We start from the raw sequence: 24,818 nt of genomic DNA, 5'->3' as shown, positions 1-24,818 counted from the left end.
CCAACTGACAGTAGTTGTAATCTCTCCGATCGCTGCTCTCGCTCTTCTTATTAAAGGCACAGGAGAGAAAGAGAGTGATAAGAGGGGGCTGTAGGCACTTAAATAGGTACGAGGGGGCTGCTGCTGCTGGTGCTGGTGCTGCTGCGGCTGCCGGGAGACTCATTTGGAAGTAGCTGTCGCCGCCGCACACAGCCATTCGCGAATGACCGAATGGCCCAATATCAACAAAGCGAGAGCACTAGGGCAAGTGGGCTATATAAACGAGATAATAGCTTGTTAACACGATTGATTAAATTTGTTTTTAGACGTCACGGGGGTTGGTGTATGCACCATAGAGGGTTCGCGAAACGACCAGACCCTTTATTTCATTTGCTTGCTCGAAGAGTCAGAAGTGAATGTTTCTTGGTAAGCGATAAGTGTGGACGACAATGCTGGGCTGCGCGATAAAAGAAGTGTCGCGCTATGCGCTTCTTGAATGGAACAGCGCTTTCATCAGCGTAACTCTTGGCCGTACCCGTGTTATCGCGCTGTATTTTTTTTTTTTTTTTTTTTTTTTTTTTCGTGATCTACCTGGCAAGCCGGCGGGTTTGCATATATAACATATGCACACTTACAAAAGAGCGAGTCGATGGACGCGTGTATAGCCGAAGATATTTCCCTGGGGACTCTCAGTGCATTGTTCCTCTTTAGCTTCTCTCTGTACGCGCGTGTATAACGGGGCGTGCTCGCGCTTTGTATATAATGCGCGAGAGCAAGCCGCGAACAGGCCTGCAATCGTGTTTCGCCCCGCGCGCACTCAACTTGCCGACGTTACACAGTTACACACGTCCGAATTGCTCTCGGCCTACTTTCCGTTTTGTTCTATACAGTGCGCTGCTTGCGCGAGGGAGCGGAGCACGTGCTAAGTCAGAATGGTATATGCGCTGATCTTTAAAGGACATCCAACATTTGTTCTCTCTCGGCACCTCCCTCGCCAGAAGCCAAATTACACCCGAAGCCTTATCTCCTACTTGGCTTGTTAATACTCTCACTCGCTCTCTCCACCACTGCTTACAAATTGGCTTCTCTTTTTTGGCTTTTTTATACTTTGTGCTTTTGCTCAATTTGGAGAATGCTTATACTTTGTAAGCACATATATACCAAGTAGATTGAGCGAAGTGTGTAGTCTCTATTTTGGCTTTTTGCAGTTTGCTGGAACTAGTAGTTTGCATTATTCAACGAGGAGCTACAAATATCTTCAATTTTAGGGTTGTAACTTTTTGGCACGTAGCCTTTACACCACTTTTCTTTTGTTTTTGTCGTGTGGTACTTTACCGACTGCACGCGACATTCAAGCTAATTTACCAATAAAATTTGCTAAATTATTTTCAAATATTTTCAACGATCAAATACGTAAAAAATATAAAATCTGGAAAGTAGAAAGCTAAATAATTTTGCTAGAATTTATTGGTAAAATCAAAACCCGTACTACTTGATCAGCTTATAAAATTGTTACTTAAACCTGACAGAAGCCTAGCCACGTCCATAGTTCCCAACAGCGCGCAACTTTAACGGAAAAATTATTTATTCTGTGGCAACACAAGAGCAATACATCTCCTTCAGCCATTCTGAAAATGAAATGAAAAATTCAGCGTAGTGAAGCGAGCGAGCGGACCGAACGCGAGGTCGAGTGAAAACAAGCCAGCCTACGGAGACTGAAGCCAACAACGAAAAAAGGAAAAAAGGGAAAAAAGGAAAAAAAGGAAAAAAGGAAAAAAGGAAAAAAAAGGAAAAAAAGGAAAAAAAGAAAAAAAACAAAAGTGTCTCGTAAATCATCGGTGCGCGCGGGCAAAGAGGTCAGTAGTCGGGATTGGTCTAGGCCAGCCGCCCACGCACAAACGTAGCTACGGACATTCGCGGATGATCGAAGAGCGAGGGCGCGTTTGTAACGGCGCTAGCAGCGGTGCGAAGGAGAGCCGGGGCGTGTGTTAATCGACGGCGCCGCCGCGAAGGGGGCATACCAATCCCGATCCGATATACACAAAAGCACGTGCTGCTGCGAACAGCAAGTGTAAACCGGCCTCGGGTGTGGCCACCACTGGCAACGAGCTCAAGCGCCACCTTCGCGCAACCGACTGAACTGAGCGCTGCTCTGCCTGCTCGAAGTCGGTAAGGCAGGGCGCGCGCGGTCACTTGATAAACGCGCGCCCTCACACCCTGCGCAGTGTCAGCGTCGCGAATCGCCGCGCACTTTTTTTTTTCTTTCTTCTGTCTTCCACGGCCGACTCCTAGAGAGACTCGTTTGTTAGTGAACTCGCGCGCATGCGGCGATAATTTTGTGGGGACGCGCGCGCCCGCGGCCTTAATGGAATATAAAGTCGAGAGAAAAAGAGCGCACTAATTTCCAAATTGACGCTTATCGCGCTTTTCAATTAGCCAATGCCGATTGTCTTAATGAAACCAGATTTATCGACAAGGCCGCTCAGCGCGCGCTAAGGCAATCACTGCAATTAAGGGAATAACGAGCTGTCGGAAAAGGATAATTCATGTGCGCTGTCGGCATAAAAAAAGGACTTTGCTTTGTGTTTTTTCGTTCTCCTTTGCTAATGCAGTTCCAACATTTTCCCGCGTCTGCGAAAAACTCTAACGATTTTCGAATGTTCACACGCATCGTCGGAGCGCGTTATGCTTACGTAAGGCCGACGATAAATTGTTTGTTTCTCGTTCGACGCTCGCTAAAAATAAAATCCACTGCGCAACGCTGCATCACGAATTGCAGAACGAGCCTGAAGGCAGAAACTGTAGCGCGCGCCGGGCCGATCCGCCGCTCTCTGCCTGCAGGGAGAGAAAGCAAACGAATGATGGGGGGATGATGCTAAAGGCCCTGGCAGGCAGGATAGAGAGAGAGAGAGAGAGAGAGAGAGAAAGCGAAAAAAGACAGAGCCGCGACGAAGAGGGGCAGGTCTTAAACATTCCGTAGGACCACCCTAAGTGCAGCCATGTTGAAAACGTTATGGCTCTTATACGTGTCGAGCACAATGAGGCCCCTCGCTTCTGCAGATGCTTTCTCGTTAAAGAAAAAGGGGCCTCATTGTGATATCAAATAAATTGGGCCGCTTGCTTTAGATGAACGTAGTTTTCTTAGATCAGTCTTGTGTTGAAGTCCCACGAAAATACGTCGCGTTTTTGAGAAAAATTACTCAAGTTTTAGAGGTTTAGTTGGTTTATTTTATTGGAAAACAATCTTTTTCCTTTAATATTAGTGCCAAGTTCCTTTTACCCGATTTGTGTGTTAACCGACTAGATTTCGCTTCGAAAATGAATATGTATCGCACCGAGGTGATTTTTACTTTATTTTTTATTTTCATCATTCTATCATTTGAAAAAATATACTTCATCTGATTATTTACTTTTCTACCTTAATAATGATTCCAAAGTTTTCGGTGTGTTTCTCCGATACACTACTAAACAGTTAAATCTATTGTTTAATTTCTTTTTTCTTTTACATCAGACAAATATTTCTATAATGCACTACGACGGTACAAAAAAATGATTATTTAACAAAGTACAGGTGTACTTTGTTAAATAATTAAACGTCATTCACGATAAGCAATGGCATTAATTAAGAAACAGCCAGTAATAAGCTATTAGCGAAGTCACTTTGCGCAGTGCGCATAGGTTTAGTACGCTGCATAAAACACAATCTGGCGCAGATCGAGCGGAGAGCAAAATTTAACACAGGGAGGCCTCTGCACAGCAGCAGCAGCAGCGGCGGCAGTAGCAGCAGCAGTCGCGTGGTGCATAAAAAAGGAATCGACGTTTCGATCGTGGGGCGTTATCAGCTCGCTCGTTCGCGAGAGAGGGTTTGAGGCGATCGCTCGCTTGGGAGGTCCGTTATCTAGCCCAAACTACGCACACACACACACACGTACACATAGCTTGGCGAACACGCCAACTAACTAACTAGGCATTTACATTGCTAATTGCTAACTGGGGCCAGAGCATCGCGTATAATACCCTTCCGCAGACACACACACACATACGCGCGCGCGAGGCCTAGTAGAGTATGTATCTTCTATGTATGTATAATGCGCCGTATGCTCGTCGTTAGTGAATCAACTTGCCGGCCGCGCGAGAAAACTCTTTGTGTGATATTGAAGATCCGTTTAGTTTTCCTAATTCACTCTAGCGTGCGCTTGTGTACAGGCTGACGCTGTAATTGCTTTGCCGTGCCGACCCTCAAGAATTCGAAAGCCAAGTAGAAATTTCGTCGCCCTTTATTCGCCTGGTGGTGGTGGTGGTGGTGGAGATGCTCGCGCGCTAAGAAACCTCCCGGGCGAGAAGACACTTTACGACAACGCGTAAATAACATCCACCGCGCCGGCACTGTCGTAAGCACAGCGTGTTAGCGTACGTATGCGTGTGTACTGCGAATTTTATGAAAATCCTTCGCCTCCCCAACCCCCACTTTCCAAGACAAACACGCCGAAGTAATAATGTATGGAGTTGAGCGTAAGGTCGTGTTTAATTGAATTTCGCGCGCGCGCGCACGCGAGAGAGAGAGAGAGAGAGAGCGGCTTTGCTCACAGCCGCTTCGATATAATTGATAATAAACATTTGCGACACGTCTCCCGCTGATTCACGGCAAGAAAACTAAACGTCCATTTCAGTTACGCGTACAATTGGACGCGCAGCAGATATGTAGTTAAAGTGACCGTGAAATTGCTTGCATTCGCGGGCGCAATCGTCGTGAAACGTTCGACGACGAAGATGCAACATAAAGGGTAAAGACGCAAGGGCCATAACGTGACGTTGCGGTAGGCGCGAGCTCGCGTCCCTTCGCACGCTCCCCCTTGGAGTCGCCTCTTAGAACAACAGAGACTCTCTCGCCTCTTTATTTAACACCAAGTAGCGCGAGGGTGAAAAGGGAAAGCAAGAAGCTGGAACGCGTTCATGTTTCGCAGCTCACGCGGCTGCAAGCGAGAGAAACTGCTGCGATGACACCGCAGGGGAATGAAACGTATATGCGCGTTTCTTAGAGGGTGCGAATGGGGTGTACGTATGCGTATGCGCGAAAATAAGAATATAAAAAGAATAAAAGACTACGCTTAGTCTTTGTTCTCTCGTAAAATGAAGGTCTACTCCGTGAAGTGGTTTAGAATTTAAATGCCGACGTTAGATTCACCGAACATTTAACAATCAAACTGCTGAGTAGGATAGAGAACTGACGTTAACTATATTCTCCAAGTAAAATTATTTACTGCAGTGAAAAGAAAAACAGGACGAGAGTGCGCGTACAATTTGGAACGGATCGTAAAGTAAACACGCATACTCAACTTTGAGCAATAAAGTCGCAGGGCAAAAAAGTTGGGCGGTGAACGAATAGCGCGCCCACGTTATTGAGTCAGACTCGGCGTAGTCTCTCTATATGCGTCGCCGTCGAATGGTCTTCCGAGTAACTAAACTCATCTCTCCCGTGTATTTTTCCCTCGAGCTTCTTGCCAAAAAATCATATCGATCGCCGCGCACGCAGCGCGAACTGATGTAGGGCGTCTGTTTCTTTTTCTCCATTCGAACCCCAACAGAAAATTTAGAGCTTTCGGGAGGGGCTTATGTCTTCAACGAGAAAGAGGAAGTCTTTTGTGGCGTATACCGCGGTCAATTTACGATTTGGTTGCGTCAGCAGAAAACTGTAGTCATTTCTCCTATAGGCAATGATGGGTTTTCTTGCTCGCGTACGATTTAATTATGCTGGTCTTCGCGTCATGAATCGCCAAAATGAATTGTGCAGGAAGTCAGAGTTCTCAACCGTAGCTGCACTGTTGACGCCTCGCTGTGAACTTGAAATAGATGCCGGGCCTTTCAACGTTGTTATCTCGAGTTTTCGCGTGCATAATATAATGCGCTTGCGCAACTCGTACGTGACCAAACGCTCGCGAGAGGGATGCTTATTTTTGGAAAATGTCGATCGAACGTGACGGTCAAGTGCCCACAAATACCGGAAGCTGATAAAAAGAGTGTGACGCAATTCCGCCTCTGTGTGCAAAACAACCAGACGAGGTTTATTAATAAAACTTGGCCGCGCACTTTTCTCAATTCGGCCGCTACATTGTTTTCCGTAAACACTGAAATTTCGCAAATATCGCCCAAGTTTACGGAATGCTCGGGATTTAATGGAGGAGGCAGTGCAATCTAAATTGCAAAATATACGTCAAACACCAAGGTTTATATTGCCATTAAAGTAGCATTTCCGCAGGTCGATCTTATGCGAAGGCAAGTCGCGCCCCATCCGTAGAAAAGAAAATCGTGATATAAGACGTAACGAGAATCCGAAAGGGGCTCTGCCACGAGGGACGACGCTGTCTGATGAAGGAGGCGCGCAGAAAAAGCGGGAGAGTATCAAGAGAGTATCGCAACAGTACTTGATCCTTCAAGAGGGTCGCGAGGAGCAATTATAGGGTTGAATTAAGGGCGAGGAAAATTTGGTAATTAGAGGGGGATTCAAAAAGGATAAAGTATGTATTATGGCCGGTTGTTTTTTCTCGAGCACATTCCCGACTCTGTAGTGAAGCAAGTTATTCGCCAGCTCGTCGTTCGTCTTATTAAGCAAACTTTTTAATTGCTGTATTATTTTATTTTTATGATACTGCCGAGTACCGTCAGTATATGAATTAGCTCGAAGCGAGCGCGACTACTCGAAATTATAGCGCACAATTTTTCGCGAGCGGACCAGAATTATCATTTAATGGAAATTTTGAAAAACGACATCATGATCTTTCCGAGCATCTATATATATCCCTGTCCAATCGAATCGCACCTAGCAGGAAAAAACGAGGAAATTCGCGCGCACGCACTATTGGAAATTTGGCTCACGGAGAGCTTGCCCCGTCGTACTTCAATCGTTTAGCGAAGCGCGTAACTACCTTGAAGTGGAGTATAGCCATGGTGTGGGTGGCTTTTTACCGGTTGGTCGCGCCTTGTCGCTGTGCGCGAGGCAACGGAAGGTGGGGATTTCGATTGATCGTGTCGGCGCGGGGCGACAACGCTTGCGCATAAATACAGGCTAACGAACGCACACGTTGACGCTGTCGCGTATAGTTGTCCGTCACCATGGGCGCCAGAGCAGCTGCATTCGTGTATATATATGTATATATATATACCTATATATATCCCCCTAGCGTCCGTTTGGATTACGCTTTAGCCGCGCGCGACTGCTTGATGCAATGGGTCACTGCTACTGCACTCTCCCTTGATGTTAAAGCTTTCCAACAATACGATGAGTGAAAGATAAATGGAGCGACACGCGCCCGCTCGAGGGAGCTCAAGTGGCGTCGCGAGGGATGTATCGTGACACACCATTGCCGCATGCGAGCTTCTACTGCACCTCTTTTTCTGGCGTTGGTTTTCACGGAACGCCAACAAGGAAGGTCGACTGACGAGCCTTTGTTTCTTATTTTTTTTTCGCGAAATGAGCTTTGCACTGGGTATTTATCACGAGACGACCTTCAACCAAAACTTTTTAACGTATGAAAGTTGGCGTTATAATTGCCAGCATGTACAAACTAATTTAGTACTGACCAGCGAGAGCCTTTAAATCTAGGCATTGCTATCCGTCAGAGCGCGTAAACCAAGCTCATAAATATCCAAGGCTGCACCCTCTCTCCCTCTCTCTCTCTCTGCCTGGGCTTGCGCTTCTTCGAGCTTTATGGTGGCGGCGAATTTCCCATTAAATAAACAAGCGGGCGTGTTCATTATACGGCGATCCTCCCTCTCTCGGCCCCTGTCCCCGCGACCCCGCTAGCGGCATACAGCTCTCCGCGCGCGATCGCTGCAGTAGCGAGCTGCGCAAGCAGGGGGTTTGTGGTTCATGCGGCCAGAAAGCTTCTTCCTGCCTGCGCCGCTGCATGCGAAATTAAACGTCGGGATTAGCTTGACGTATTGCATGAATTAGCGTACTGCCGCGCACTCGCAGCCAAACTAATCACCGGCGAGTTTTTTTTCTCTCCCCCGCTGGCATCGGTTCAGCGACTACCTGCGGCCGCCACCGTCGAGAGCATTAAAGAAGGCCCGAAAAAAGCGCGCGCGCTGGCGTCAAGCAAAAAGCTGCGCGAAAAGCTCGGCTTGCTCGTGCCTGATTTATCAGCCGGGCCAAACTCGGAGCAGCGAGCGCTTTCCGCGGATTCATCAACATAAAGCGTTGCGCTCGTTAGCCGCCTGGTCGCGCAAAAACGTCACTCCGCCGTGCTTTTTGCGCGCATTCATTAGCGATAATGTTACAATAAACTCTTTCGACGAGGTGAGCAGCGGCATCGGGAGTGCAGCGCTCGCGCGCGAGAGGGGCGAGCCGATAATTAGCGCATCCATCAGTAGTAGCAGCGGCCGAGCCGCCGGCTAATGCCGATCGTACGTTATCGTTATCACAGCCCCCCATTTCGCGTCGACCAACCCGCCAGCACAAGCTTGCAAAGCGACGCTGCTGATGCTACTGCTGCTGCAGGTATCGGAGTGTGGCGCTACGCTACAGCAACAGCATGCAAGAGCGTTGCGGTTGTCGCGTTATTGTTGCTGTAGTCGCAGGCTTGTCGATGCGCACCACCGTACTCCCTCCGTCGCCAATAATCTAATAACTAGTCAACGACATTACACTCGTGAGTCAATACCGTGGCTAGCGTGCGATCGCTAATACGCTCCTGATTTTATGATAACACGTACGATGTGTTGAGCGTAGATTGTACAGACGTTACATTGAAAAGTACTTTCAAAGAAACGTTTACCTCGAGACATTTGCAACGACATTCGTTTGAACTCAAAAGTAAGCGCGCATCGTCGGTTGAATGTCCATGTCAAAAATTAACGTATTATGGCTTATCACGCGTTCGCTCCTAACAATCATCGTCAAGTACCCTACCTTTTTTCTTCCTCCCTTCTGACGGGCGATGAGAGATAATCTAGATTCGACGTCAAAGCTCAACAAAAAGGAGCAGTCAAGAGTAGAGAACTGTATGGATGTGTGTATGTGTGTGTGTGTACTGTGAAGGTTGTATCTGATTATTTTCTGTGGCGTGCACTTAATCGCGATGTGAAAATATTCAAGAGACGAATGGCGGGCAACAGCAGCGGCAACACACGTACAGAGAACACAGATGTCGGCAGGTAAAATCGTGCAATTCTTGACAGTGTGTTGCGCCTCGAGGGTTTCTCTTGCACGCTTCGTGCATCCATACTCGAGGAAGAGAGAGAGAGAGAGAGAGAGAGAAGAGAAGAGAGAGAGAGAGAGAAAACATTGTATATTCGCTCTCGCTGAAGGCAGGCACTGTATACCTACTTATACTTTCGATGCTATCTGCACAAGCGCGAGCCGCACAAAGTACAAAGGGGGCGGATGCAAAGAGAAAGCCCGGCAAGAAGAAGACGTGTTGTGTACGCTGCACGCAAAAATTGAGGAATAAATGGCAACCAGATAACAGTCGACAGAGTGAGAAATCATATGTGAAGGATTCACGCCGCGCGCCGCGCGTCTGTGTCCGATCTAAGGCTGCATAATATTTTCACGGTGACTAATTGAATGACGACGCCGCGATGATTTTGCGTTCAAATTTTCCCCTACGGCGACTCGGCGTCACTTTATTCGAGCCAAACGAAATTGCGCTTCTTCGCAGAAAATTGTTGAAAAGCTTCAGTTCGAAAGCGTCGTAGCTCGTAATGCTCGAGGCAGTAAACAATCGCGCGGGCGAGGATGCGAGAGGGAGAGGATCAGAGAGGGCTCACGGGCGTGCGTTTCGTATTTGAGCAGGGATAGAGAGCGCGCTGATATAGAGCTACTAAACAGGCCGTAGATCAGCTTGGTTAGTTACAGCTTGTGAGCTGCTCTCTCGCTCGCTTGCAAGCTCGCGCCATTGCCGAGGCGATTCCCACCGGTGTTCTGGATCATTTGCCGGCCGCCGCATGCACGACGCGACGCACACGGTTCGCGACCACCATTCGACCGATAAACCTGCTTGGCTCGCGCCAGATTCCGCTCATTTTTGGTGGCTAAGCGAAGCTGCTGAGAGAGACTACCGTACTGGTTGAGCTGTACGAACGAGGCTAATGATCAACGTGACAGATACTCTGTAGCAACAATGCGTCGTTAAATCTTGTCAAGACGGCTCATAACTCAAGCGCAGCCTGTCGCGGAAACTTGAGGAATTGGACAAGGAAACTCGATTACGATTGCACGTACTTCGTTCAAGTGCGTACACGGCACGCACGCGCGCGTCACTCGCTCTCTCTCTCTCTCTCTCTCTCTCTCTCTCTCTCTCTCTCTCTCTCTCTCTCTCTCTCTCTCTCTCTCTCTCTCTCTCTCTTTAGTTGAAGTTTGCGATACACGTACCAGGCATACACGCGGTAATCTCGGGGGACTTCAGGCTTTGCCCCGTATATGTACACCAGTAGAGCGCAGGGGGTGGGGGCAGATAGAAGATTAAACATTCAACGTATCGCGTTTACCCGAGGCCATTTCCAATATTTCGTGGCAGCTCTCGCTGTTGCTGGCTGCTGCTGGCTGCTGCCGATATATGCACCTACGCAAGCGTGCAAACCAAAAAGGATTTATCGGTCAATGAAAAGCTCCCCGCGACCAGAAAAAAATACGATCTTGAATATACACACCGAATTAAAAGTCTCCTGTCTTTCGTGTTGCAGGTAAGGACGATATGGCTAAACCGCATTGGACTTGGTTGCAAGGTGAGTTGTGCTTTTTGTCGTTGAACACACACCACGAGAAAACATAAGCTCCCATCATACATCTACCATCCTTCACACTTGTTACACCCCGCCCCCGTCATCATAAAAAGAACAAAAATATCCTGTCAAAATGGCAAAGGCTGTTCGGCGATTAACTACCGTTTTTAATCTTTCTCGTGGGGCGAATAAGAATTTATCGTTCTTTTCGAGGAAAAATCCGCAAAAATCAAAACTAAAAAAGGGGATCGATCCGTTTCTTTTTTTTTCTTTTTGAGAAAAAACATAGACACAACAGCTGCACGCACGCGCCCCATATCTACTTCTGTTATTTGGCTTTTTATTTAGAACGTTGGTCTTTTGCTATATATGTGTGTGTGTGTGTGCCTTCGGGGGTTGATCAATAAATATCGGAGGGGACGCGCAGCACAGTGCTATGCGGTTACCGCCTCCCCCTTCTCTCTCTCTCTCTCTCTCATCTCTCCTCTCTCTCTCTCTCTCTCTCCCGCGATGGAAAATCGCTCACGTACGAACAAACTGCTGCTGTGCTGCCCGGCCAGCAGAGTCGCAGCCGCAGCGTGCGCTATGATGGCGTATGCTCTCCTTTCGTTAAAGCGCGATCATGGCCTCGCCGTTTGCTTTGCAAGTGCTGCACTGCACTCGATATGCAAACACGCCTTGGTTTCCTCTGTTTTTATCGGCTGTTACACACACCGCGAGTGAGTGTTTTTATAAACCAATCGACTGATTGATTAGAAAGTAATTATTCATACGTATTCGTGTGATTATAATTTTATGAACGTTGATGCTGTACAGAATTGCAAAACTTCAAATTGTTTCGTAATGAAACTCAAATTAGAACTGAAAAGTGTTTTTGCACGTTAAGCATTGCTTATGAGGGTTAGGAAAATTCAAGGGCGGAGAGAGAGAGAGAGAGAGAGAGAGAGGAGGGAAAAAAAAGAAGTGAAGGCTGACGAGAGTAAAAAGAACGCGCTTATACGAGAGAGAGAGAGAGAGAGAACATCACGTCGCGCTTCTCGAAGCGTGAAATGGCTGAGTTAAGCATCTGCACGGCAGTGGTGGTGGCGGCTCGCTCGGTCGCTCTCTCTCTCTCTCTCCGATCGCTGATCCGTGTAAACGTCCCGCCAAAAATCGTTCTCTAACCCTCCCGTCTCCACGAGAGCGAAATAAAGGGATTATCTCTGAAGCTTCTGTGTCGCGCCATTTCCAAAAAAAAGTACAACGATCAACGACGCCCCTTCTATTTCGAGAGTGAGAGCAAAATATAAATTGCACGTGTGAGAGAGGGTTTGACGAGTACGAGATTGACTTGTATTTTTCTTCGGGGAAGCATAAATCGCTCTAGCGAGAAAGAGAGTTTAAAGCGCTGCTCTGGATTTCAGTGAGCGCGGCGCGCAAGGGCCACGCACGAAAATATTGGTTTTAGAAGCGCGCGAAGAGAGAGGAAAAGAAGGGGGAGAGCTGGGGGATTTATGGGAGTGGATTAGGAAAATTAAAATCTAATGGCATCTTTTTTCGATTTCGATGCTATTTCAGGATTAGGTTAGAGACAGTTTTGCGCCTGAAGGGGCGCGCGGGGTCGAGGAAAGACGTATATCGCCATTGGAAATCGTTTATTACGATCAAATTTTTCGCTTAACGTTGGCTCGTGCTCTTCGCGTAAAAGTTGTATTAGCGGCACGGGAGCAGTCGAGCTTAGTTTATTACGCTGAGCGAGCATAGGTTCAAAGAAGACACAGTGCGATCTTGGGCCCGCTTCGGTCGCTCGAAATTCCGTAGGCATTCGCAAAAACTGGACTCGTTTTCGTTTTCGCGCGGAATTATCATTAATCGTCTGCTTTCCGCGTCGACTAACTAGCAAGAAAAATAACAAGGTGCAAAGTCAAAAGCCGAGGTAGGATCGGGCGGCGATGCCCGCCTCCTTTGCAGTGCTTTCGCGCCGCGTGGTCTTGGCACTCGGAGCTCCTCGTTCATATACGTAGCGAAGGGGTGGGTGGTATGGGGCGGCGCAAAGAAGAAGAGGATTCGGTTAGAATTCGAATGAGGCGCGGCGAGAAAGAAAGATGCTTGCCGAGGCGTGAAATGGCTGCGTTAACCATCGTCGTGCAAAGCGAGGGCGTAGCCCTGCGTGTGTGCGCGCGTGCTGCTGCTTCGTCTTTTCCCCTGCTGCTAGCTTGAAGCGCGCGCGCAAAAGAGAGAAATACAGAGCAAGAGAGCTAAGATAAAAGTTATGCGCTCTGCTATGCGCGAGGGACTCGTACATCAGCCGTCGGACGTCTGCGGGGACTCCAGGTTATATCTATATAGACCTCTCTCTCTCTCTCTCTCTCTCCCTGTGTTCCTTGTGCCAGGATAAATGTATGCGCGGTCCATATATCATCGGGGATCGCGCGCCAGCGAGAAAGACCGAGACTTTTGCGTCCCTCTCGAAAAAGAAGGAAGGAACAAGTTCGTTTTGGCAAATCCGTACAGTTGTGCTGTTGCAAACAGTTGGACAGGTGGGTTCGTTAAGGAAAGCTTCGTTGGAATTGCACAAACGGAGAGCGAGGACAAAGCGACAACTCGGCGCAGCGTGGAGCTTTTGCTACTTTGGTCTTGTGATAACAGCTAGCTATTCGGAGCGCGAGAAGTAGCTGTGGTGCAACCGCGAAGCATGTAAAACGTTTGGCTTGCGCACAGGCCAGCGCTTTCCGCGACAATGACTGGGCGTGGCGTACCCACGGCGTATACGTGCGCCAGAAGACGTCCGACTTGACAGCGGCGATCAGGACACAATGATACCCGAGGCTAATGTATGGAACGGTCGTGCTCGGAGCGACGAGTTGACGACTTGCGAATTTCGCCGTGCGACGCTATTGCCACATAGCTGCGGCGCACGACACACGACGAGTGGGCGCTGCTCGCGAGAAAGCGCTCAAACGGCCATTGTTGCTTTCGCGTGCTACTGTTAATTGCTCAATTCAGTCGATTTCTCGAAAAGGCATCCACCCCCTTCCCCCTTTCACTTGCCGTGCGAGCGATTCATTCGCAGACCCGCCCGAGAGATATGATTTTAATATCGTAATTGGCAATTTTCCGCGGATGTTTACGAGCTAGCTAATTATACGGCGTAATTTATAATTGCCATTTTATTTACGAGCGTTCATGTACGTATACGAGATGCAATCACCACACAGTCGTGACATGATAAAATCTGCGACGAAATAACTGCGCTCGCGGTTAAACTACAGATTCTCATCGCCTCGGTACTGCAAAAAGAAAAAGAGAAGTAAAGGAACAGAAAAGTTTCAAATTGCAATGTTGGTCGAAAAAACGAAACACTCGAGATAAACGATCCTCCAAGGTAATTCGAGTAATAAATCGCAATAATGAAAGCCGTACTTGGCGGATGCGCTTAAAATTCGTCAAAGCAAGTCGAGAGAGTCGGCTAGACACAACTTCACGACGATTTTTTCTTCCTTTTCGTAGTCGCGAAGAGAGCTCGCTCACGGAAAGTGCTGAATTTCCAACTCTGAAGGGCCATAAATCTGGCGGAGATTACGCGAGGATTTACAGTGCTCGCGGCGCGCTCTCGGCTCCTTTCTCGTGCGACGCTCGCCGCGCGCGTATGGCCAATAAAAATACATCACGGATTATTGCTCGCGTGCGCGCCTATATATTGCCAATCGAAGGTGCGTGCCGTGGCTATGTATAAAAAAATGACGCGATTCGATTTTGATCCGCCAGCGTTCGGCCAATTCATCGGCGGTAGCGCGCCGTACGTAGGGGATGCGCGTTGGATGACCCCCAGACGTATTATAAACGCACACATAAACATCCTCGCTCACTCTCTCTTGTAGCGTTATCAGTTTGTCGGACGCCGGGGTGCCGGATATTGTCGCATCCTCTCTCTCTCTCTACGAGTATGTGTGTTTCCATCGCCGCCAGCCAGAGAGAAAGATGGCGGATTATGGAGAGAAAGAGAGAGAGCGAGAATTTTCGGTGTTATACGCGGAAAAGGAAAAAATTGCCTTCCGCCTGGTCGCACTTCGCTTATCTTGGCAGGCAGCAGTGAGAAAGAGAGAGAAAGAGAGAGAACGAGCGGACTGCTTTTATTTTTCTGCTATATATCGAGATACATTCTTCGGCGCGTTCAGCCTCGCAGTATTATTGTCACGCATAGCTCGTCAACGATTTCAATCTTTTTCTGCGCTGCGCCACGTCATTCGTGTCATTCCCTGGGACTCGTTGATATTTACAACTTTTTATCGCCCACACCCTCGCACACAAGCAGCTGTACATAAATACGTAAATGCACCTAAAACAGATCTTCGTTTTCTTGAAGGACACTAAGTTATAGGAGACTCGTCGAACATCTGCAAATCGTAAAAGCCTATCCGCATTTTCCCGAAACAACGATTAGTGGAAAAGCGAGCGCGTCGAAAATATTCGCTGACCCAAATTTCAAACCTATACCTAGAAGTTACTTGTTATGCCTAAACGGTAAATCTTCCGACGGAGCAGGGGCTGATTAGCGCAACGTGTTTCCCATCTCGGAAAATCTCAATATTTGTGTAGAGAGGCAGGTATAGACACAGACAGGTAGCGGCGCGCGACTGACCGACTGACTTTTCTTCTTTTTTTTTTCACGGTACCGCAGTTCCGTTGGAGCCTACGGTACTTTTTGACGGCGCAACAGGAGGGTAGTCGGTCGGAGAATCGCACGTCCGAGGAAATTTGGTGAAAGTCGAGCCCATGGAGCAGCGAAAAATCTGTCGGGGAGAAAGTCTTGGGACACTCGTTTGTATATATGTTTTTTGTCACGCTTTTTTTTTAAGGGAGAATAGGCGGACGCTGGAAACTTTCTCTAAAAAAAAGCAGAATGAGAGAGCGAGAGAGACAGAGAGAGAGAGAGAGAGAGAGAGAGAGAGAGAGAGAGAGAGAGAGAGAGAGAGAGAGAGGAGCAAAGCAAGAAACACTCGAGATTTTCGACAAGGAGAGCTGCAGTCTTGTCTTGAAAACGCCAAGGCGCGGTAGCAGGTCCCGCGAGTGTCGCTCGTCAGGTGTGATAGAGAAGTGTGTGGGAAAGGAGGCGTTATATAAGAACAGTGAACGAAGGGGTTGTGCGCGTATGTGTTGTGCTTTATCATCGAAGAATCCAACGTAAAAAAGTAAACGACGTTCGTTTGTATAACCAGCCTCTTCTCGAGTGCGCATATAACTCAGGAAAGAAAAAGTATATCGATCGCGTCGAACGTTATGTACATAAGAAGAGAAGCGCTTGCGATAACCCGCAGCAAAGAAGCCATTTTCGTATCCATATTTTTTCTCTCTCAGCGTCCCAAGAGTCTCTCCTGTTTCGCAAACCACGCCAGCCGCCTATAATGCCTCGCATCCATCTTCAAGAGCATTCCATCCCTTTTTCGATGAGGGTGGCGGTGGGATTCGTACAACGAAACTTGAAATGAGAGCCTCGGGGCCTACCGATAACGTAATTCATGCTTTCGCGAAAAATTGCGCTCGCCGTGGAAACAACAGCCAATCTGCACCTCTCTGTAGCTTGGCACACTCACGCGAAGTGGCCAGTGTCACGCGATGACGCGAAGCGGGGACCGGAGGGTACGATCTTCGTGTATCGAACACGAACAGCCGATTAAGACTTTTGCCGAAAAGACGCAGCAAAAACATTCTGGTATGAAGAATCTTTCTCCGCGTTGAAAGATTTATACTCTCGTCTCCGAGGGAGAGAAAAGAATGTTCCTCGAGGGCTTTCTGAACAGAAGCACCGTTATCTCTCAGCGAGAAGAAAAAAAAATAGAAAAAAAAGAAAGACGCGCGAGAGAGAATCCTATCGAGCGAATCCTTCTTAATAAAGTCGATTTTCGGCGCTGCAAGGAATTGTTTGCAGCGCACGGTGCAGTTATCGCGGTGCGATCGTAATTAGAGTCGGCGCGCTTGCGTCTACTGGAGTCGCGCGGGCAGCAATATTACACCGCGGCGAAAGAGTTAAATCGAGGGCGGAGGGCGACGAGCAAATAATCGAGTTTAATTGCAAAACCGTCGGCGTGATTTAATTACGCGCCCCGGACTGTGCGCCACGCCGTCGATAAATTGCCACGCCGAACGCTCTCGCTGAGTAAGTGCGCGCGACGAAAAAAAAACATACTCAGCGCCGCCAATGTTATTTTCGATCTCTCGCCTCTCTTCTGCTTTATTGCTGTTATTAAGTTTACAACGTTGACGTAGTTATTATTGCTTTTTCGGCCTGGACGCGCGCAGCGCAATGCGACGGCCATTAAAATATTGCAAATGAAGACGTTGCCCGCTCGCTGATGGTTTATGTACTTTGGAGTGCTCTTGGATGTTCGCGTGTGCTTTTTGCTCGTCTAAGCCTTTGCCCCCGCGCGCAAGCAAAAAAAGCCGTCGATCACGTCGAGAGAGCGCTTTAGCGATCTTTTAATTATCGCCGAGCGAAAAGTTAAGGCCGAGCGAGTAAAAAGAAAGACGATTCGCTTAAAAACAATAAGAAACAATTAAAGGAGTATTCGCTGTCCGCATAATAAAGCCTCTCACGTTCGTTTAACTGTTGGTCGTCTATATCGGGCCCCGCGAATAATTAGAGCTAATAAAATCTTCTTGCCCGCAGTCTGAAAGTCGCGCGTGCGCGTCGTCGCGGCATAAATTCTTCCGCTCGAAAGAACGCCACGTTTCTTCCATTCTTTGCAAGTAGCTCGAACCAAGTAAGTTTCTTCTAGTGGACTCGTTTTCCTTCCTCGAGTCGCGAGCAGGCAGGCCGGCCGGCAGGCAGGCAAGAAACCTCAAGAGAGAGAGAGAGAGAGAACGAGCCCTTATCTCTTCCTCCTCCTTTTTTCGCTTTTTTTGGCGTCAAGCACACGCAAAGGCGACACGACGTGCAGATTCCTCTCCACTGATATCACGCGCGAGCGGGCACGCGAGATCGATTCTCGTTCGAACTCTCCAGTGTGGGTGTATTAAGAGTGAGCGACGTCTCTTTTTCCGCTTGCCGCGCGTCGGCCGCGGCTTCATGTTTAATGCAGCGCTCGTGAGTATCGATGTGACGTGGGAATGTTTCGGCTCAGAATCCGCGACGAAAGCGGCTGAAAAAAGAAGAAAAAAACGTTCAACGCGCGGCCATTTTTGCATTTTTGTCGCTCGCTCGTGCGCCACAAGAAACTTTTTATTTATCGCTTGGGGACTGGATGAAGTCCAAGCTGTGCGTGCGCTTCTGCGGAAAGAAAAAAAATAAAGCCGACAAGCCAGTAGCCTCGTTCCTCATTTTCGGCTTGCCTTGTTTTTCCATTTGCGCCGCTGCATAATATCCCGCGTGAGTGGCCGCGCGCGCGCGCTAGGAATTCACCAGGCACCAGTTCTTGCGGCAGCGAATTCATAATCAGCCTGTTAAGAGATAAGTTCATCGAGTGGAAATAAAGCTGCTCGCACATTACAATGTGCACGCAAACTTTCTTATCCCTCGCTGTGCCCGTGTATAAATTGTTCGCGCCTCGTGGCGGGAGGTCAATGTCTTGCTGGCGCTGATGCCCTTTGTGCGCGTACGTGTGTCGCGAGCCGATAAATCGCCAATTCGCGGCCGAGGGCGCCGAGGTTTGATAGCAGGCGCGGGCTGCACCTCATAAACTTGAACCCTAATTAACCGGCGCTATACTGTTGCGCGCGCCTCGCTCTCTGCCTCCGTGCCGCCGCGTACGCGCGTATGCTTCTCTCGCTTCCGAATACACACAGTGCCGCGGGTTGCTTTGTTTCTGTTCGCCATACGGCCCCTTTTCTTCCTTCGCCTTTTTCCAAACGCGAATGCTTTGACACTTTGGCGATTTCCGCTCGATGCTTCTTTAATTGCCAGACGTTATGACCCTGGCGAGATTATCTTTACGGCTTATTACGGATTCCTGACTCAATCCCTGGCGTTATGCCCTCAACGCGCTTGATGCTGCAAAACGTGCCTCGTATGTTTTACTCGCACGAAGTGAAAATCGCCATAATTCTCCGCGAGAACTTTAACCGGCTAATTAAAAAGCTAAGTGACAGTAACAAGCCAAATATCAACGTATCCTACGGATACAAAAACATTCCACGACACAAGTGAACCCATTCCTTTTATCTAATTACTCCGGTATCTCTCGAATCAGCGCAACAATAGCGCAAACTCGTAAGAAGACAAGCGAGAGAATCTTCGATAGCGTAGCAGGCGCAGGAGCGTAGCGACCGTAGAATATACCTATAGATATGGGATAAGGCAAGGAAGCACGGTTGTTTATCAGGAGACTCGGCGTAAATTAGCCGCCCTCACCCTCGCGCCGTGTAGCCGCGAAACTATCCTCGACGGGGTGCGCGTGTGCTTCGCCTGTGCGCTGCATGCTCCAGTTCGAAGCGAAAACGCAAAGCTTGGAGCGCGCGGGCTGTAAGGTGCGCGCCAGCGCGCGTTGGGATTACGAAAGTTGATTGTGCGCGGTGTTGTGTGCTGCCACCACCACCACCACCGCCGCCGCCGCCGCCGTCTCCCCGTGGCACGCGCCCCGCGAGTTTAATGCGGCGCAATGTTGCGATTAGTCAGACTGGTGCATCGCAAAACCCTCATGGGCTTAATCTTTTAATCTTGCTCCTCACTTCGGCCTGTCTTGGCTTTTAGCGAAATGCGCCAACTCCGTGCTATTTTTCCTTATGGCAGACAATTTTTCTGTTCTTTCTTTTTCTTTCTTTGTTTTTTAACACCACTTTCGAAATGTTGGCAACAATTTGATCGACAAACTTTTAGGCCATTGGTAACTTTTTGATTCCAACGAGTGAAAAAAATGTATGCTGTAGGCAACATACGTCATAAAGTTGGAATTTTAGATCTCGGTCCTTACCTTCCTATCCGCAGCTTGTGACTCATCTGCGCCATGACTGCATACGGCACTCTTGAAATTTTACAAAATGCTTGAATTGACCATATCGTAAATTGAAAAAATGTAGATAGAAACAATCGAACAATAAAAAACGTGAATGAAAAGCGCGGCCATGCACAATACGCAAGGATGGTAGTGTTAATAAGGGGCTGATTCGGGCGATTTCAATGGCGCGCCGGAAACGGCATTATAAACGGAGCACGATACAATGACATGTACAGCAACTCTATACTCGGCTCGCAAGACCTCTGCGATGTTTATCGGCCGTGGGTGAGGTGGACGGGTAGGAGTTGGAGCGACGGATTTCGGAAGGATAAAGCTGTGATTTACGATTCGTAGCTCGTCCTCGCGTGTCTCGCAAGTGTCAGCTCTATGCTGTACATGAGAAAAGGCTGGCCAGAGGGCACACACGAACACAGAGCGAGCGAGCGAGCGAGAGAGGCACGGCACGGCGCGCAAACGCGCCGGGAATATTTATGGGCCGAGCTGGAGCCAAGCTACACACGCTCTTGCATCAGCGAGCGATCGATTCCCCGGCGAGATCTTGCGCGATACTCGCCCAGAAGAATTCGTGGCTGGAGACGATATAAAAGAACGAAGCGAGAAAGCCCACGGCAGGCGGGCCGCGGAACTCTTTTTCGCTTGTCCCTTCCAGCAGACGGACAAGTCGAAAACCCGGCGACGCGATATCGCCTAGTTCGCGCGCGCCCGAAATGCTTTTAGCATTTGTCTCCGACGCGCCATTAATTCGTGCGCGCGACCGCGGCTCGCGCGCCCACCGGGTATTTATAAAACTCGCGCGCGCGCGCGCGCGCTGCTTCCTCATTATCGTCCGCGTCTCCCTTCCCATTCTTCTTGTCTTTTCTAACTGCGAAAGCTCCGTTCGCTGCAAGCGTGCCTGAAATTCTTGCCGCCGCTTTAATTGATCTCTGGGGCGAGCGCGATAATTATTGGGAAAAGCCGAGCCGAGAGAGCGCGCGCGCCCAAGAGTAATGGCACTTTGGAGTCTAATTTGCATCTTTTTCATTTGGCTAATCTAACTCCAAATTAAACTTTATCCAAGATTTAAGGTTATATTCTACCATTTTCTCCTCGACTTTTATGCCGTGCTTATCATTCCTTACGTAGTTCTAAAAAACTACATTGTGGAGCAAACGAAACCAACAGGCTTCTAGCAGTGAACGCATCGTAACATTCTCCGAGCCCCGCCGCGCACAACAGTCTGACTAAATGCTGAGTAAGCTACGTGAGTCTTATAACGGGAAGTACGAGTGCGCGAAACAACAAACAATAGTAACAAAAAGTTGCCGGGTCAAGTGTACCGACTATAAAGGTTTTTCCGCGTGCTATACACGGATAATGAGCGGTGACGCACGCGCAGCTCTCGGCACACACGTGTGCTATATATACATATACAAATTATATATGTATATATATATATATATATATATATATACAGTATACACATTTACTACGGCAAAGACAACAGTAGATATAGGAAGGAGAGAAGAAAGATGAAAGATCCTCTACAACAGGAAGAGAGAAAAAAAGAAAGAGAGGTAGAGAGAGAGAGAGAGACAGAGAGACAGAGAAAGAAAGAAACAAATACAAGCGTAAATAGCGTATCGCGTTGCACATACACGTGCAGGTGCGTACCTCCTCTCTCATTCTCTATCTATCTTTCTCTGCGTCTCTTTCTTCGACTGGATGTGGAATGTACCCGTTCGCGTGGCTTGATGACAAAAAGGACCTTGACATCGTGAGCGTCCGTCGTGAGTGTTGACAAGACACGCGGAAACGAAGAAGAGGAGCTTTTCCCCGGGAAAAGCCGCGCGCTGCCATTTTTCCGTGGGCGTCCGTGCTTGGCTGGCGGCACTGCTTACACTCCGTGGGCAACATGGCGGCGATGCGCGCGCGCAGCCAGCGGGAGCACAACCGGTCGATGAAAGGGAGAAGCGCTGCGCAGTCGCAGGGTGGGGCGAAGCGAGCCAAGCGCGGACGAACCAAGCGAGCGAGGATGGAAAGAGAGAGAGAGAGAGAGAGAGAGAGAGAGAGAGAGAGAGAGAGAGAGAGAGAGAGAAGCAGCGAGCAACATGGCCGCAACGCCGCGACGCGCTTTTTTACGCGAGAACATGTCTCGGATCGCCTGGCCTCGTCGAGCGCCTGATTTCGACTCCTCGACATCAAGTCCGACAGGATGTCCCAAGTACGCCGCTACGATACACAATTCACGCGCGCTGGTGCGTTCGTTTCCGAGTTATCTGCTTACGTACTTACGTATGTGTGCATCAGTGTTTTTCCTTGCGACGTGCACTTGCTTTTCGTAATCCGTCTCTGCACCTTTTACCCTTTTGTTTTTGCTGCTCCATGTTTTGTTGGATTTTAGTGAGTGAATATACCAACCGGTAGGTTGTAGTTACATTTGCTGCAAGCTGTTGAACCGATACTAGCGAGATGTAATAGTTGTGCTTGTAGAATGATTAAAATAGTTCGGACCGCGCTGCTCGATCATCTTTTGGACGATAGTAACGATTGTTTACCAAGTAGAAACAATGTTACTTTCCGCTGCGCTGCCCTTTGTTTTTGTTGCTTTGCAAATGGCCGCGCGATTCCTCTATTTGCTCATGCGTACAACGGCACACCGACGGAGCCTACATTTTTGTAATGCCAAGCATATTTTATTTTCTGCATGAAGTGTATGAAGACACTAACGACTACGTCTGTGCCTATAAAGAGAGGAACAGCTCAATTTACAGTAAAGAATTATCAATAATTGCTCGCGAGTATCTCATCTGTCTCTATATTGAGTGTTTAATTTATACGTTGATTATCTACTCCTTGCCTCAATAATATTTTCAATGCGTCCTATTATTAAATTTGTCTGTGCGAAAGGCGCCAAAGACAGCGGCTATAAATCATCTATCGAAACTTGACAGGATAATGTTAATCGATGTTCGATGTTTGCATGTACGTAAGAATAATTAAAAGACAGGGGTAAAACGTAAAAAAATAATGGAGGAATTAGCTTGTGCAACTTTTGTGAAAATAATAAACGATTGTTATTTTCTGAATTGGAAGAGTTTGTTGCACATATATATGCAAAACGAGAAAATGCATCTAACTGACTTCCCGTTTGCAATCATAAATACACCAGCTCGAGAGGGTAAAAAGAGCCAGGAGGCACGATTGGAAGAGCAAGCACCAGAATATTTTCAACGTTTAAATCTCTAACAATCAGTTTCTCTTGCGAAGCGCAGTCCAAACACCACCCACGCATATTTGGCGGCGTGCACGCTGAGCGTAGATGTAGAGAAGGAAAAGAAAGAGAGATGCGTATCCGGCGCGAGCGTGCGTGTATATCAATCGTCCTGCATCGAGCATTTCATAAAAGTCCCATTGTGTAATTGCCAAGCTCCATAAATTGCATAGTTTCTTCTAAACGCACGGATCCTGCTAGAGCGCGGTTAATTGTACAGTTGGAAAAGAGAGAGAAAGAGAGAGAGAGAGCGCGCAAAACAAAACGAGTCGCGCGCCAAAGCGCTGAGTAAGATCGCCGACGTATTTATTGCGACGCAAATAGGTATAATGCTCCTCCCTTTCTCTCTATCGGAGAGCACGCGCAAAGGCCTCGCGTGATACGGAACCGTGTCCTGGAATCTAACCTAGCAATCTCGCTCCTTTACTCGCACTGCATTGCACTGCTGCTGATATTTCATTAGTATATAGCCCTGATTTTTCTAGCCACACGTGCATGCACACACGTATGTCATAAGGGAGCGGCGCGTGATTGAGACTTTTGGCCAGGCGATAATTGCTCTATTTCGCAAAAAAGCCCATAGTTATATGCCCCTCGTGTCTCCCGATCGCTTGATCTATACAGCGCGCGTGAGGCTTGATAAAGTTGTTAGACCGCAGGCTCTGTTTAGGCTGTAAATTTCACTGGCAAACGATACTATATGTATATATATATAAAGCTTTAGCCGCAACGCATAAATTATAGGGTAGCATTGTATCCGCTTGCAACAATAATATTACAAGGGGCACAAAAAAATTTTATTTTGTCGGCGATCTTTTTTACCATTAGAGAATAGATCATTTTTTACACGAACAATATTAAATTATCAGGCGGACGATGCAAAAGAAAATGTGTGTGGTGTATTTTAGAAAGTCATGGCTTATAGCTGTTGATGTTTCGCCCGTTCTCTCCGCCATCCGTCGGACGCCACATTAGTTGCGCGTGTGTCCAGCGCAGCTGCTGCTACGGCTATGTATTGTACCTGTTGTATATATCCATTTTTAGGTCGGGATCTCATCTTAAAAATAAACTATTTCTTTTTCGATTGGGTAACGTTAAAAAAAAATTTAGTTGTCTTTAAAAACGTTAATTGTTCTAAATTATCGCCTTATACACGAGTATAGAAATTCGATACTATAATCAAGTCTAAACTGTGGAAGTTTCTCTGATATAATTAAAGAAAAACAACTTAATTATGCGAGCGCGTATTATTTGTATTTTACGTAATACTCTGGCATGGTAAAGATTCATGACTGCAGATTGCAGGCCAAGTGCTAAACGCCTTTCTCTGTAGGGAGGCAGGCGTCCTCAGTACAGGAGAAGTTTTGGTTAAGTCATTACAGTAATAATGAAGGGTTTATTGGCCAGCATTATGGTCCCTTTTCACCGAAACTCGTTATGGCTCAGCCTCTCTCTGTACATATATATATATATATATATATATATATATATATATATATATATATATATATATATATATATATATATATATATACATATATATCCCTCCTACCCATCAAAGAGCGGAGGGCTTCCTGCGCCACTTTGTTTCATCCCATATAATCACAATGCAAATGCGCACAAATACATTTTTCTTTTGTCTCTCGGTTCCTCTTACAACGATATGCCCATACACGCACATATACAAGATCAAACGAAGAAGGTAGCACAACTATTAATTATGGATTTAAATATCAATGTACTCTTTCATACTGCATCTGGAGGAGTGATAAAAATGTATACTACTTGTTTATACTACTTATCTATCAAAATGTCACAGCAGCTTTTGATATTATCTTTTTAGTGAGCAGCTAATGCAATTAATAATTAAAATACGTTCTGCCGACGAGTAAGTCTGCAGTAACGTTTATCGATCTGTGTAATACAAAGAGCGCCGA

General features: G+C 47.6%; 1 protein-coding gene across 4 annotated transcripts in view; it reads left to right on the top strand.

The window, feature by feature from the left end:
• LOC131664933 (homeotic protein antennapedia-like) overlaps positions 1-24,818 on the top strand; it is a 281,825-nt gene that overhangs the window by 29,028 nt on the left and 227,979 nt on the right. For 3 of the 4 annotated variants that reach the window (XR_009301979.1, XR_009301980.1, XR_009301978.1), the window contains exon 2: positions 10,663-10,704. The exons of the other annotated variant lie outside the window; for it this stretch is intronic. The gene's annotated coding sequence lies outside the window, so the exon portion shown is untranslated. The remainder of the gene's footprint in view (positions 1-10,662; positions 10,705-24,818) is intronic. 4 annotated transcript variants of the gene reach the window in all.

Source organism: Phymastichus coffea, unplaced genomic scaffold (assembly GCF_024137745.1).
Source record: "Phymastichus coffea isolate CEN01 unplaced genomic scaffold, Cenicafe_Pcof_1.1 PCOF00046, whole genome shotgun sequence".
Classification (NCBI taxonomy): domain Eukaryota; kingdom Metazoa; phylum Arthropoda; class Insecta; order Hymenoptera; family Eulophidae; genus Phymastichus; species Phymastichus coffea.
The sequence above is the reverse complement of the archived record's forward strand: the minus strand, read 5'-3'. Positions and strand labels throughout refer to the sequence as shown.